The following is a 16,426-nucleotide window of genomic DNA, read 5'->3' on the forward strand; positions in this document are numbered from 1 at the left end:
GGAATTATTAAAAATATTCCCATATGAAAACGCTGGCAGCAGAGGTCACAGTTCATTGGCCAAGCAAGGAGTACAGGTGAGAGAGACACTACCCCAATCCAGCAGAGGCAGTGGAAAACTGGCAAAGTTCAGGGAGAGTTTTCTCAGACCCTCCCATCGCCGTGTCCCTGATGCACAGGGGACTCTCACATGGAGTGCAATTTTTTAAAAATGCAGAGGGAGTACCTTGCTGTCCGTACCAATGTCCTCTGTCATTCCTCCGTGCCTTCTAATTTTTGGTTATCCACTCTGAACATATGGCATGAACTGGCTCCCTGTACTGCGCATGTGCGCTGTACTCACGTTCAAGGAGCAAATGGCACCTCGCTCTCTGGCGGTTACTGGCTAAACGGCACCTTTGTAAATACCACTACCGCTTTTAGTGTCGGGAAACAATGGGAACTGTCCTTTGCAGCACCACTGCTGTAAGGACAGAGCACACTACTCAGCCTCCTATGCGCTGCTTGTTCATGTCAAAAATCTTAGATGTCTTGCCTGAGTTATCTTAAGCTGGCTCCATGCCTCTAGGTCAGTGGTCCCCAACCTTTTTTGCACCAGGGACCGGTTTCAAGCAAGACCATTCTTCCATGGCCCGGCAGGGCGGGGATGGAGGTGTGGCAGGGGCGGGGCTTTGGTCATAAGGGGGCGGGGCTATGGACACGGTTGTAGTGCAGCAGTGCATACTTATAATTAAATAACATTTATAATGTGACTCAACTCACCATAGGTTTTGAATGAGTGCTCCATCACCCCCATCCTTGCCTGCTCCATCACCCCATTCTTGCCTGCTCCATCACCCCATCACTTTCTTCTCCCCATCACTGCCATCTCTCCATCATTGCCTTCACCCCATCACTGCCGTCTCTCCATCATTGCCTTCACCCCATCACTCCCTTCTCCCCATCACTGCCATCTCTCCATCATTGCCTTCTCCCCATCACGGCCATCTCTCCATCATTGCCTTCACCCCATCATTCCCTTCTCCCCATCATTGCCTTCACCCCATCACTGACGTCTCTCCATCACTCCCATCAATGCCTTCTCTCCATCACCCCCATCATGGCCTTCTCCCATTACCCCCTCATGGCCTTCTCCCATCACCCCAGGCATCATGGCCTTCTCTCCCCATCACGGTCTTCTCCTCATGTCCCCATCTCCTCCAGGGCCAGGCTCCACCTACACAAACACAGACAAACACACACACACAGACATACATGTACACACACAGACAGACATACATACATACACCACCTCTCTCCTCTCACCTGTCGCAGCATCGCCCACGCTTCCTCGCTCTGACACAGCAGCGGCGCGCTCCTCTCTGTGTCAGTCAGAGACAGGAAGCGCGGGCGGCGGGCAGGAAGCTGGACGGGTCCTTGCAGCTCCGCTCCTGCTATTCCCTCTTGCAGGCAGCGGAGCTGCTTGGATTGCTCCCTGGCCGCCGCTACACATGAGGGCAGTTTAAGAATTGCTGCGCACCGCCCCAGCCCCCGCTACGCCACTGACCGCCCCTGGCTCCCCTTGTGTCCACGGACCGGCAAGGGCACTGCAGCGGCCTGGTGCTGGGCCGCGGACCGGCGGTTGGGGACCCCTGCTCTAGGTCACCGGGTCTGTCTGCTGCATTTTGCCGCAGCATGGGAACTTCGGGTGCATAGTGCACTGCCCTGCTTCACCTCCTCTTCAGCCTCCATCTCAAAAAAGTAGCACATCAGTCACAAGCTTGAACCACTACAGCTCTGCCTAATCAAAGTGGGAACAGGCTGTGCTGAAGCTAATATGCTTCTGTGGAAAATTCCCCAATGCTGAAGAGTTGTGGACAGCTATGAAACAGCAGGCATATTGGTGGATGAGACCGATGAACCCACAGTCAGGCATGTTTGTGTGTGACAATGGGTGGAACCTGGTGGCTGCTCTTTGGTGAGGTGAGCTCACACACGTGCCATGTCTGCCTCATGCGCTTAACTTTATTGGTTAATGTTTTTTGAAAAGTGACACAGAGGTGGCAGATCTGCTGGTAAAAATACAACGCTCTAAATACCAATTTTAGAAAGTCAGCTACAGCTTCTTTCGCCCTTGCCATGATTCAGCAGCGCTTCCTGCTTCTGGCTCACTGACTGGTGTGTGATGCCCCAGGCCTTGAAACTCTACCCTGCAGAAGGAGGAAAGGATGTGTGAGCAGACGAGGGCAGTTGATGACTAATCTACCAGCATCAACAAAGTTGTTGGTATTCAGTTCTGTCTTCACACATAACATCTGCGGTGTGGACATGGATGTCTGACATGTGTACCATCCTCCAAAACTTTGAGGAATCCATCAAGAGGGTGAGCGTCAATGACACCATAACTAACATCTCCATCCTGTTTATCTGTGTTCTAATTTGAATATTGAAAGTTATTATAGAGTGAAAACATATTTACAGTTTCAAACACAACAGTCCTAAATATCAACGATAGCAATAATCCAATAACTAAACCCAAATAAAACTACACTGCTCGTGACAGCTTAGAATCTACACTAAGTAACAACGATAACAATAATTAAACCCAAACAAAACAATCCTGCTCGTGACAACTTACAATGTAAAATGAGGTGGGGGAGCTTAACAATACAGGGGTGTATGTTATGAATGAGTCACCGTAGGAGGCAAAAACAAAAATACTAGCTAAGTCCAGAAAACCAGAGAAGTTGGCAGCTATCGGATTGCAGACCCCTGAACCTATCAACAACAACTAGCAGTAGCCATGGGGGGTTCCTACGGTGCCCTAGACCCCTCGATCACAGCCGGAGAACTAAATAGCCTAAAGACAGAAAGGGAAATCTAAACTGCCCCAGAGCAGACCCCAAACCAATAGGCAGCCCCCAACATATAATGACGGTGAAGCAAGATGAAAAAACACTCACACAGATAAAAAGATAGGCTGAGCAAATGATGGGGCCCAAGCTAACTAAATAGGAAAGGATAGAAAAGCTGCTGTCTGCAATCCGCCAAAACCCTATCAAAACAAGAGCCAACAGACTGATAGGGAAAAAAGCCCTGAAGACGCTAGGCTTCAAAAAGAGAGTGGTGGTCATGGGGGATTCCCTGTTGAGAGGAACAGAGGCCGCTATCTGCAGACCGGATATAACTTCAAGAGAAATGTGCTGTCTTCCAGGTGCAAAAATTAAAGATGTGTCAGTGACAGGGTATCAGGACTCTTCAGACCTACAGATGACTACCCATTCCTGCTACTACATGTGGGGACAAATGACACCGCAAGAAATGACCTGGAAACCATCTGCAGAGACTTTGAAGATTTAGGCAAGAAAGTGAAAGAACTGGAAGCGCAGGTGGTCTTCTCTTCCATCCTCCCAGTGGATGGCCATGGAACAAGGAGGTGGAATAAGATTCTGCAGGTGAACAACTGGCTATGTCGATGGTGCCGTCAGCAACGATTTGGATTTCTGGATCACGGAGTGAATTACTTATACGATGGACTACTTGCTGGAGATGGGGTGCACCTTACGAAGACTGGAAAGCATGTATTTGGAAGTCGCCTTGCTACACTTGTAAGGAGAGCTTTAAACTAGAACAACATGGGAAGGGAATCAAAAGACCAGAAAAAGCCATACACCTGACAAATGCTATTGAGAACTCTGCTATTAGAAGTTGAAAGGAAGAACAAAGGCAAAAGAATCTAATTAATAAAAATATTGGAGAAAGAGAAACCAATCACAAACTAAAATGTTTCTATACTAATGCACAAAGTATGGGCAACAAACAGGGAGAATTGGAACTACTAACACAGGAAAAGAAATATGATGCCATTGGAATCACTGAAACTTGGTGGGACAACACACATGATTGGAATACAAGACTAGAAGGATACAACTTATTTGCAAGAAACAGACTTGATAAACGAGGAGGAGTTGTCGCATTGTATGTTAGAAAAGCGTATATCTGCACAGATATTGAAGCTTCAGAGACTGGGAGTTCTGTGGAAACTGTTTGGGTAAGAATACAAGGACAGAACAATGGAAAGGACACCATTGTAGGCATTTGCTACAGGCCGCCTGTGCAAGCTGAAGATATGGATGAACTCTTTATGCATCAAATGGCCAAGTTCTCCAAAAAATATGACATAGTTGTCATGGGAGATTTCAACTATCCAGACATTTGTTGGGAATCTCTCTCAGGCAAAACTAACAGATCAAGGAAATTCTTATCCTCTCTTGCTGACAACTTTATTTTCCAAAAGGTAGGGGAGAAAACAAGGGGAACTGCTACCTTGGATCTAATCCTTATAAACAGGGAGGAAATGGTTGAGGAGGTAAAAGTGGCTGGGACCCTAGGAGGTAGCGACCATGCTATTTTAGAATTTTGGATAACTAGAGGAGGAAGACCTGTGAAGACTCAAACGTCAAGGTTAGATTTCAGAAAGGCAGATTTTAAGGGATTCAGAAAGAAAATTGGAGGGATCCAATGGCTGGATATCCTTAAAGACAAAAATGTCCAGGAAGGATGGGAAATCTTGAAAAATGAAATTCTCAAAGCACAGTTGTTAACAATTCCGAAAAGATGGAAGAATAGGAAGCATTTAAGGAAACCAGGATGGATGAACACAGAACTTAAGCACATGCTAAAAAGGAAGAAAAAAGTTTATAAAATGGAAAGAGGGAGGCATATCTAAAGAAGAATATAATGCTGTCTGCAGAACCTTCAGGGCACAAATCAGATTAGCTAAAGCTGAAAATGAATTGAGGCTTGCAAGAGATGTCAAAAGCAATAATAAAGGATTTTGGGGATATATCAAAATTAAAAGAAAAGTCAAAGATGCTATAGGATTTTTACAGGATGAAAATGATGAAACGGTAAGACAGGATGTTGAGAAGGCTGAGCTTTTAAATTCCAATTTTGCATCTGTTTTCTCTCAGAAAGGAAATGTAACATCACATGTTCTTCACTGTCCTATTAAGGGAATAGAAGAATCCAGGATATCTATAAACAGAAAGATAGTGAGGAAACACTTAGCTAACCTAAATGAATTCAAGTCTCCAGGTCCAGATGAATTACACCCCAGAGTACTGAAGGAGATAGCAGAAGAAATTTTTGAACCCCTCTCCATAATCTTTGAAAATTCTTGGAGAAGAGGAGAAGTGCCAGAAGTCTGGAGAAGAGCAAATGTTGTTCCTATCTTCAAAAAGGGGAAGAAGGTGGACCCAGGCAACTATAGGCCGGTGAGTCTGACTTCTATACCAGGAAAGATCTTTGAACAATTTATTAAACAACATGTATGTCAGTACCTGGATAAGAATGAAGTGATTAAACAGAGTCAGCATGGGTTTGTAACTAATAAGTCATGTCAGACTAACTTAATTTCCTTCTATGACGGAATCACTGATTGGGTGGACCAAGGAAATGCTGTAGATATAGTATATCTTGACTTCAGCAAAGCATTTGACAAAGTCTCTCATACAATCCTTATTGAAAAAATGACTAAGTATGGAATGGACAAGGCAACTGTTAGGTGGATTCATAACTGGCTTAGTGATCGGACCCAAAGAGTGGTCGTAAATGGCTGCACATCCAGTTGGAAGAATGTCTCAAGTGGGGTACCACAGGGCTCTGTCCTGGGCCCTGTATTGTTCAACATCTTTATCAACGATTTAGATGAAGGAATTGAGGGTAAACTGATTAAATTTGCTGATGACACAAAGCTAGGAGGGATAGCTAATACTAGAGAAGAGAGAGGATTCAAAAAGATATAAATAAACTGGAGAAGTGGGCAGCAACTAACAGAATGGTTTTTAACAGGGAGAAATGCAAAGTACTACATCTGGGCAATAAAAATGAAAAAAGCATATACAGAATGGGAGGAATAGGGCTAAGTGACAGCACATGTGAAAAAGACTTGGGTATACTAATAGATCACAGACTGAATATGAGTCAACAGTGTGATGCAGCAGCAAAAAAGGCAAATGCAATTCTAGGATGTATTAACTGAAGCATACAGTCTAGATCACGTGAAGTCATTATTTCCCTCTACTCCTCTTTGGTCAGACCTCATCTGGAATATTGTGTTCAGTTTTGGGCACCACATTTTAAAAAAGACATCAACAAACTGGAGCAAGTTCAGAAAAGAGCGACCAGAATGGTGACCGGTCTGCAAACCCTGTCTTATGAGGAAAGGTTGCAGGATTTGGGAATGTTTAGTTTGCAAAAGAGAAGACTGAGAGGAGACTTAATAGCTGTCTACAAATATCTAAAGGGCTGTCACATTGTAGAAGGATCAACTTTATTCTCATTTGCACAAGGAAAGACTAGAAGCAATGGGATGAAACTGAATGGAAGGAGACACAGATTAGATATTAGAAAAAACTTTTTGACAGTTAGAGTGATCAATGAGTGGAACAGGCTGCCACGAGAAGTGGTGAGTTCTACTTCAATGGAAGTCTTCAAACAGAGGCTGGACAGACATCTGACTGGGATGATTTAGCAAATCCTTCTTTGAGCAGGGGGTTGGACCAGATGGCCCAGGAGGTCCCTTCCAACTCTATGATTCTATGATTCTAAGTGACGTTGACACTACCCGGAAACAGCAGGCGTGCTGGAACCAGGCTGGGCAGGAGGGAGTACCCGTGCCAAAGACACTTCTGAGCAGCAACTGGCGATGTTGGAGCCCTGGATCAATCACAGAGCAGGCTGAGGCCTACTTGGAGCAAGATTTAGATCGGTTATACACTACAACTGATTGTAACCTTGCTCCACTTAGGCCTCTGGCTCTACTGTCTCCAGTATTTCCCCTGGCCTCCAACCCTGCAAGTTGCTGCTCTCATGTGGCGTCTGCACAATCCACACTTGATCCTGGGTTACAGGGGCTCTGTAACGTCACTGAATCCCCTGATGTGTGTCCAAATTTTAAATATCAGTACTCAGGTATTTTCTGAAGACAGAGCAAAAAGGAATTCAGCTCACCCCAGCAGGGAATGGCAGAAATCCAGAAAAACAAGGCAAAACAAAACCAAGACACAAATGCAAAAAGCAGAGCAGAAAACTTAGCTTTTGAGGAGCAGGAATCAGACTGGTCTCCTAGAATCCCTCAGAGAGATCACCAGCAAGGCAGAAGGGTGTCGGCTGGCTTATATCCAGTCAGCAATTCCAGTCACCCAGTCATCATCGTCCTGCACAGGTGCTTGGTAATCAGCCTCACTACCTTCCTTCACCAGAAGAGGGAGTTCATCAGACCTCAATGGTGAAGGGGAAAATGAACTCACAACAGTACCTCCCCCTTGAGGAGGGGTCACCGAACCCTCATCCACGCCACCAGGGCGATCAGGGTGAGCCCGATGAAAGGCACGCACCAATCTTTTGGCATGAATATCAGAGGCAGAGACCCAGGAATTATCCTCCTGACCATAACCCTTCCACTTAACCAAATACTGGAGTCTCCGTCTAGCCAGACGGGAATCCAGTATCTTCTCTACCTCATATTGCATGTTACCTTCAACCAATACAGGGTCCGGAGGTGCCACCCCAGGAACAACTGGTTCAACAAACCTCTTCAACAAGGACTTATGAAACACATTATGGATTTTAAATGTGACAGGAAGAGCCAAATGAAAAGAGACCAGATTAATAATCTCCAAAATCTTGTAACGTCCAATAAATCTAGGCTTAAACTTGGGAGAAGCCACCTTCATAGCGATATTTTTTGATGATAACCAAACCATATCACCAACCTTAAACTGGGGACCAATGGTCCTATGTCGGTTGGAAAACCGCTGGGCCTTCTCCTGGGAGAGAGATAACTTATCCACCACTTGGTCCCAGATCTGGTGCATTCTCTCCACCACAGTGTCAACACCTGGGCAGGCTGAAGGCTCCACCTGCCCTGAAGAAAATCGAGGATGAAACCCAAAGTTACAAAAAAAAGGTGACATCAAAGTGGCAGAACTAGCTCTATTATTTAAAGCAAATTCGGCCAAGGGCAAAAATGAAACCCAATCATCCTAATCAGCGGAAATAAAACATCTCAAATACGACTCCAAGGTCTGGTTTGTTCTCTCCTTCTGCCCATTGGTCTGAGGGTGAAAAGCAGAGGAGAAGGACAACTGAATTCCCAGCTTGGAACAGAAACTCCTCCAAAATCTAGACACAAACTGAACTCCTCTGTCAGATACAATGTTCTCAGGAATCCCGTGCAAGCGAACCACCTGTTGCAAAAACAAGGGCACCAACTCAGAGGAAGATGGAAACTTAGGGAGTGGTACAAGATGAACCATCTTAGAAAACCTATCATAAATCACCCAAATAACAGTCATTCTCTGAGAGACAGGCATATCAGAGATGAAATCCATTGAAATATGGGTCCATGGCCTCCTGGGGACCGGCAAAGGCATCAACAACCCACTAGAGCGAGAACAAGGTTTAGACCGGGAGCAAGTCCCACAGGAACTGCACAAAATTCCTCACATCACGAGACAAGGCGGGCCACCAAAAAGACCGACTCACCAGATCTCTAGTACCAAAAATACCTGGATGACCAGCCAATGCAGAGCAGTGAAGTTCAGACATCACTCTCTTCTTCCACTGGTCAGGAACATACAACTTTCCACTGGGACAATGCTCAGGTTTGTCCTCCTGGAACTCTTCCAGAGCACGTCTCAATTCAGGCGAGATGGCAGAAAGAACTACCCCTTCGCCTAAGATGGTAGCAGGCTTGGTCACCACAGGAGAATCAGCAAAGAAGCTCCTAGAGAGAGCGTCAGCCTTGACATTCTTAGTGCCAGGAAGAAAAGAGACCACAAAATCAAAACGTGTAAAAAACAAGGCCCACCTAGCCTGTCTAGGGTTCAAGCGTTTGGCCGACTCCAGGTAAATCAAATTCTTGTGGTCAGTGAGGACCACGACTTGATGATTAGCTCCCTCCAACCAATGTCTCCACTCCTCAAATGCCCATTTCATGGCTAACAGTTCCCGATTCCCCACATCATAGTTACGTTCAGATGGAGAGAACTTTCGGGAAAAGAAAGCACAGGGATTCATGTTACAAGATCCTTTTGGGACAAAACAGCTCCTGCACCAATCTCAGAAGCGTCCACCTCTACCTGGAACGGGAGTGAGACATCAGGTTGCCGCAAAACCGGGGCAGAAGTGAATCTTCGCTTCAGCTCCTGAAAGGAAGAAACAGCCTCCGGAGACCAATTCAACACATCAGCACCCTTCTTAGTCAGATCAGTCAATGGCTTGGCAATACTAGAAAATTTTGCTATAAATTTCCGATAAAAATTAGCAAAACCCAAAAACTTCTGGAGGGCTTTCAAAGAAGTGGGCTGAACCAAATCATAAATGGCCTGTACCTTGGCCGGGTCCATTTCAATAGTTGACGGAGACAAAATAAATCCCAAAAATGAAATCCTCTGTACCCCAAAAAGGCATTTCGATCCTTTGACATACAGGGAATTCTCCCTCAAGATCCGGAACACAGTCCGAACATGTTCCACATGAGAATCCCAATCCTTGGAGAAGATCAAAATATCATCCAGATAGATAATCAAAAATTTATCCACAAAGTCTTGGAAAATGTCGTTCATGAAGCACTGGAAGACAGAAGGGGCATTAGTGAGCCCAAAAGGCATCACCAGGTACTCTAAATGTCCCTCTGGAGTATTAAACGCCGTCTTCCATTCATCCCCATGCTTAATGCGGATAAGATTATACGCCCCCCTGAGGTCAAGCTTGGTAAACCAGCAAGCACCTTTAACTCTGGAGAATAGATCCGAAATCAGGGGTAATGGATACTGATATTTAATAGTAATTTTGTTGAGGGCACGATAATCAATACAAGGCCTTAATGAACCATCCTTTTTGGCCACGAAAAAAAAACCCGGCACCTAAGGGTGAAGAGGATGGTCTAATATGACCCTTCTCCAACGCCTCCTTAATATAGGATCGCATAGCCTCGTGCTCAGGTACAGATAAATTGAAGAGCCGACCCTTGGGAAATTTACACCCCGGGCTCAGTTCAATTGCACAGTCATAACTCCTATGAGGAGGCAAAGACGCAGACTCATTCTCACTAAATACATCATAAAAGTCCGCCAAATAGTCAGGAACATCATGCGACTGAGGAGAGGTGGAAAAAAACGGAGCCTCAATAAGGGCACACCGACAACCCCAACTCACCACAGACACAGATTTCCAATCCAAAACTGGATTATGAATTTGCAACCAGGGAAACCCCAGAACAATGGTATCATGCAAATTATGCAACACCAAAAATCTACAATTTTCTTGATGGTCTGGGGTGACCTGCATTACCACCTGGGTCCAAAACTGAGGTTTATTTTTCGCCAAAGGAGTAGCATCAATCCCCCTCAACGGGATAGGCGTCCGCAGAGGTGTCATCGGAAATCCACAACATTTAGCAAAATCCAAGTCCATTAGGTTCAGGGCTGCTCCCGAATCCACAAAAGCCTTGGCGGAAATTGTGGACAGGGAGCAGATCAGAGTAATTGCCAGAAGAAACTTAGGTTGAACACCACCCACAGAAAACGTGTGTGCAAAATGTTTCTCTCGTTTAGGACAGACAGAAATAATATGCGAGGCATCTCCACAGAAAAAACACAGCTTATTACGCCTTCTGAACTCCTGACGTTGTTTCCTGGACAAAACTCTATCACATTGCATAGGTTCAGACACTTGTTCAACAGGTGGCAACACCTCTCGTGCAGTCCTGCGTTCACGTAAACGCCGATCAACCTGAATGGCTAATGACATAGAATCGTCAAGACCAGAGGGAACAGGAAATCCCACCATAGTATCTTTTACGGCTTCTGACAAACCCTTCCGAAAGAGAGCTGCCAAGGCATTATCATTCCAGGTAGTAAGGACCGCCCACTTTCGGAATTTTTGACAGTACAATTCTGCAGAATCTCGACCCTGGCTCAATGCCAACAGGGTCTTTTCAGCCTGATCAATAGCATTAGGTTCATCATACAACAACCCCAAGGCTTGAAAAAATGCATTCACATTAGTCAGAATAGGATCATCTGGTTTCAAAGAAAACGCCCAATCCTGGGGATCGCCACGCAGCAAAGAGATGACAATTTTAACCTGCTGCGCGGAGCTCCCTGAAGAGTTAGGCTTGAAGTCAAAAAATAATTTACAATTATTTTTGAAATTCAAAAATTTAGACCGATCCCCAAAAAACACATCAGGAGTAGGGATCCTTGGTTCAGCAGCATGTGAATGAGCAAGGTAGGCGGAAATTCCCCGCACTTCCGCAGCTAGCTGTTCCACACGATCAGACAATTGCTTTATCTCCATTGAGAGAAAAAAAAAAATTTTTTACAATTCTTTCCTGCTATTGAGTACCCTAGGATCTGCGGTATGGCTGGTGATTCTGTTATGAATGAGTCACCGTAGGAGGCAAAAACAGAAATACTAGCTAAGTCCAGAAAACCAGAGAAGTTGGCAGCTATCGTATTGCAGACCCCTGAACCTATCAACAACAACTAGCAGTAGCCATGGGGGGTTCCTACGGTGCCCTAGACCCCTTGATCACAGCCGGAGAACTAAATAGCCTAAAGACAGAAAGTGATATCTAAACTGCCCCAGAGCAGACCCCAAAGCAATAGGCAGCCCCAACATATAATGACGGTGAAGCAAGATGAAAAAACACTCACACTGATAGAAAGATAGGCTGAGCAAATGATGGGGCCCAAGCTAACTAAATAGGAAAGGATAGAAAAGCTGCTGTCTGCAATCCGCCAAAACCCTATCAAAACAAGAGCCAACAGACTGATAGGGAAAAAAGCCCTGAAGACGCTAGGCTTCAAAAAGACTATATCAGTACTCAGGTATTTTCTGAAGACAGAGCAAAAAGGAATTCAGCTCACCCCAGCAGGGAATGGCAGAAATCCAGAAAAACAAGGCAAAACAAAACCAAGACACAAATGCAAAAAGCAGAGCAGAAAACTTAGCTTTTGAGGATCAGGAATCAGACTGGTCTCCTAGAATCCCTCACAGAGATCACCAGCATGGCAGAAGGGCGTCGGCTGCCTTATATCCAGTCAGCAATTCCAGTCACCCAGTCATCATCATCCTGCACAGGTGCTTGGTAATCAGCCTCACTACCTTCCTTCACCAGAAGAGGGAGTTCATCAGACCTCAATGGTGATGGGGAAAATGAACTCACAACAGGTGTATTTACAAGAAGGTATTTACAATGATGCTTGTACTATGATCTTACTGAGGTTCGTTGTAAGTGTTGTAGGCCTGAGGACAAGGAGGAGGAGGACAAGCTGGTCAGTCATCCCCTTGGTGATGACACGGAAGTGTTGCCTGTTAGCAGCAGTCTGGAAAGGACTGAGCTGACTTTATGTTGCGCTGCGTTTCCCGTGACCCTCGCAAATTTTCGGTGACACTCATTACTGGTTGGTGACACCTCTAGACCCACCCTACAAGGAGAACTTTCAATCTCTTCTTTCAGAGGCAGAGAGCTGTACAAAAATGTTGCTGTACCAGAGGGCCCTTGTAGTGGAATTACTGAAAAAAATCCCATGTGAGAACACTGGCAGCAGACGTCAGAGTTTATTGTACAACCAAGGAGTCCAAGTGACAGAGACAGAAGTACAATCCAGCTCTCAGGCAGGGCAACAATGTCAAAGTTCTGGGAGTTTTCTCAGACCCTCCCATCATGCACAGAGGCAAGGGGTGCTGGCACAAGATGTGCAATGTTTGGGAAGATGCTGAGGGAGTACCTTGCAGATTGTACAAACGTTCTCCGGGATTCATCTGTGCCTTTTAATTATTGGGTATCCAAGCTGGACCCGTGACATGAATATTCTCTCTACGCCTTGGAGGTCCTGGCCTGTCCTGCTGCTAGCGTTCTGTCAGAGCGGGTTTTTGGTGCCGCTGGTGGAATTATAACAGATAAGTGCATCCGCCTGTCAACTGACAATGCTGACAGGCTGACTTTTATAAAAATGAACAAGGGCTGGATTGGGAAAGACTTCTGTACACCACCGAATGAAAAAAAGGGAAACAACCTCAAATACATTTGTTTTTATTGGGTAGGGTGTATTCTCATGCACCTCTTCACAATCACACATGGGTATCAGCTTCATGATTTGGTCTGTTTGGTGTTATTCTCCTCCTTATCCTCATCATCCACAATCAGTAGAACACCAGGATGAACGTATTCCGTGATGCAAAAGTCACTCAATTTTTGTGCAAGGGTGTTTTTATGATGCCCGTTACTAATTTGAGACCAAAACAAATGTTACTCCCCCAGGGGGAGAACTGTCATAAAAATGAGATGTACGTATATTCTTCCCATTTATTCTTATATTTTCCAGTTTTACTAGCTCTGGACCATCCTGTTAGAACATAGTGTATATAGAAATACAATAGAAAAATCTTTAATCACATTTTAATTTATATCCCTGTCTCTGAGCTGTTGCTATGGACAAACAAATCTCATTGGACACATTCTGGCTTCATATCTATTAACCTGTGTTGAGCCCACCCTATTTTTTTATTTCATAGGTGGATTCACATTTATTATTTACTAGATGGTGGCCCGATTCTAACGCATCGGGTATTCTAGAATACGTATGCAGTTTATTTTTGAAGATTTAATAATAATGCAGTAATGCACCCCCCAATCCTGATATGTATGGTTCTTTCACCCCCAATCCTGATATGCATGCTACCCCTCAACCCCCAATCCTGGTATGCATGGTCCCCTGACCACCCAATCCTGGAATGAATGGTCCTCTCACCCCCCAATCCTGGTATGCCTGGTCCCCTCACCCCCCCAATCCTGGTATGCATGGTCCTCTCACCTCTCTTTCCTGGTATGCATGCTCCTCCTACCCCCCTTTCGGGGTATGGTCCCCTCACCCCCCAATCCTGGTATGCATGGTCCTCTCACCCCCCAATCCTGGTATGCATGGTCCTCTCACCCCCCAATCCTGGCATGCATGGTCCCCTCACCCCCCTATCCTGGTATGCATGGTCCTCTCACCCCCCTTTCTTGGTATGCACGGTCCCCTCACCCCCTTTGCTGGTATGCATGGTCCTCTCACACTCCAATTCTGGTATGTATGCTCACCGTCACCCACCTTTCCTGGTATGCATGGTCCCCTCACCCCCCAATCCTGGTATGCATGGTATCCTCACCCCCCTTTCCTGGTATGCATGGTCTCCTCACCCCCCTATCCTGGTATGCATGGTCCCCTCACCCCCCTTTCCTGATATGCATGGTCTCCTCACCATCTTTCCTGATATGCATGGTCCCCTCACCCCCCAATCCTGGTATGCATGGTCCTCTTACCCCCCTTTCGGGGTATGCATGGTCCTCTCACCCCCCAATCCTGGTATGCATGGTCCCCTCACCCCCCTATCCTGGTATGCATGGTCCCCTCACCCCCCTATTCTGGTATGCATGGTCCCCTCACCCCCCTTTGCTGGTATGCATGGTCCTCTCACACCCCAATCTTGGTATGTATGCTCACCATCACCCCCCTTTCCGGTTATGCATGGTCCTCTCACCCCCCAATCCTGGAAAGCATGGTCTCCTCACCCTCCTTTCCTGGTATGCATGGTCCCCTCACCCCCAAATCCTGGTATGCATGGTCCCCTCACCCCCCTTTCCTGGTATGCATAGTCCCCTCACCCCCCAGTCCTGGTATGCATGGTCCCCTCACCCCCCAATCCTGGTATGCATGGTCCCCTCACCCCCCTTTCCGTGTAGCCGCGACCAATCAGCGTCGCGGCCCTCTGTCCGCGACCAATCAGCAACGTGGCCCTGTAGCCACGACCAATCACTGCCACGGCCCTCTAGCATGTAAAAAAATATTAAAAAATTTTAAAAAAGTTATTCTCTCCTTCCGACGGCCTCCTGTCTTCTTTCCACGCGCCCGGCCTCGCGTTCCCAGTAATGCTTTGCGGCTTAGACCGCTGATGACGTCGGTCTTCTTTCTCGCTCTCGAGAGAGTGACGTCGGTCTTCGCTCTCGCGAGAGTGACGTCATCAGTCGTCTAAGCCACAAAGCATTACTGGGAACGCGAGGCCGGGCACGTGGAAAGAAGACAGGAGGCCGTCGGAAGGTGAGAATAACCTTTTTTTAAATTTTAATTCTCTTTTTTACAGATTAAGGCCTGCGTCCGATTGAGCGCTGCGCCCGACTGCGGCAGGCGCAGCTTACCGTTACAAACAGCTGCGCCTGTCGCTGATTGGTTGTGGCCTGGCAAGGGCCTGGCGGCCGAGACCAATCAGCGACCCGTGATTTCGGTTACAGACAGACATGATAAGACGATTATATATATAGATTTGTTTGATTTCAGTATGATTTATCATTATGTCTCATCATTCTCCACCACTAAATCACCTAGGTTAACGTGTTCTGTGCTGCTACAGGCTGTCCAATTTTTGGCATGGGTGTCTATGAAGCCCATAGTATATTTTTTAAAAATGTATCCCCATGGGGAAATGTTTGTCAGCCCAGCCACTGCGTGTGTAAATAACGCGAGTGACAGACTGCCCAAAAAAGGGAATTTAGGCCTAAAATGCCTTATTTTTTGGCATACAGATGTATGAGGCGTGTCAGAGATAGACCCCACTGTAAAATGTGGGCTGTGTTTTAAAATAATGTAACATAGTGCTGTATATAACTTGAGTACCAGACTGGAAATACTGTAACTGGAGTACCGGCCTAAAATCCACAAATTTTAATCACATGGACGTATGAGGCGTGTCGCAGATATACCACACTGTAAAATATGTTTCTTTGTTTTTTGGTGGATGCAAAAGACTGTTGGATATAACGCAAGTGAGAGACTGCACAAAAAAGGCAATTTAGGCCTAAAAGGCCTCAATTTTTGGCACACGGATGTACTGTATGAGGCATGTCAGAGATAGACCCCACTCTAAAATGTGGCCTGTTTCTTAAAATGATGCAACATAGTGCTGTATATAAGTACAGTTTCACCCAGGAAAAATAAAGAAAAGCGCCATAAACTGGCCAAACTGTTAGCACACACAGATGTGAGCCGGGACCGAGATAGCACAGCAAAAAATGTGTGGCCTGCATTCCAATTACACCTGGGGCTAGCTTTATACGGCCAATATATCCTACAGGTAGCAGCAGCACCAGAACACAGGAAGGGAATGGACCCTCTAGATGTATGCAATGCTCTATATACAGACATACAGCGCCTGCAGGCCTTGCACTGATGTGTATACAGCGACGTACACTACCCTGCCTGTCTAACACTGGAACCTATATACTCCGGAATTAGTCCTTACAAAGACTGTTGGTTTAGCTGGATTTGAGTATTGAGGATGGTAGACCCCACACTACCTAATAAATCAGCAATTCTGACCCTATAAAGGCAGCCGCT

General features: G+C 46.0%; 1 protein-coding gene across 1 annotated transcript in view; it reads right to left on the reverse strand.

Annotated features, from left to right (window-relative positions):
- The window catches only part of LOC141047277 (uncharacterized), a 1,035,999-nt gene that overhangs the window by 839,742 nt on the left and 179,831 nt on the right, over nucleotides 1-16,426 (reverse strand). The window lies entirely within an intron of this gene.

The sequence above is a fragment of the Dendrobates tinctorius genome, unplaced genomic scaffold (assembly GCF_039654945.1).
Source record: "Dendrobates tinctorius isolate UK_male_01 unplaced genomic scaffold, ASM3965494v1 ptg000126l, whole genome shotgun sequence".
In the NCBI taxonomy this organism is placed as follows: Eukaryota; Metazoa; Chordata; class Amphibia; order Anura; family Dendrobatidae; genus Dendrobates; species Dendrobates tinctorius.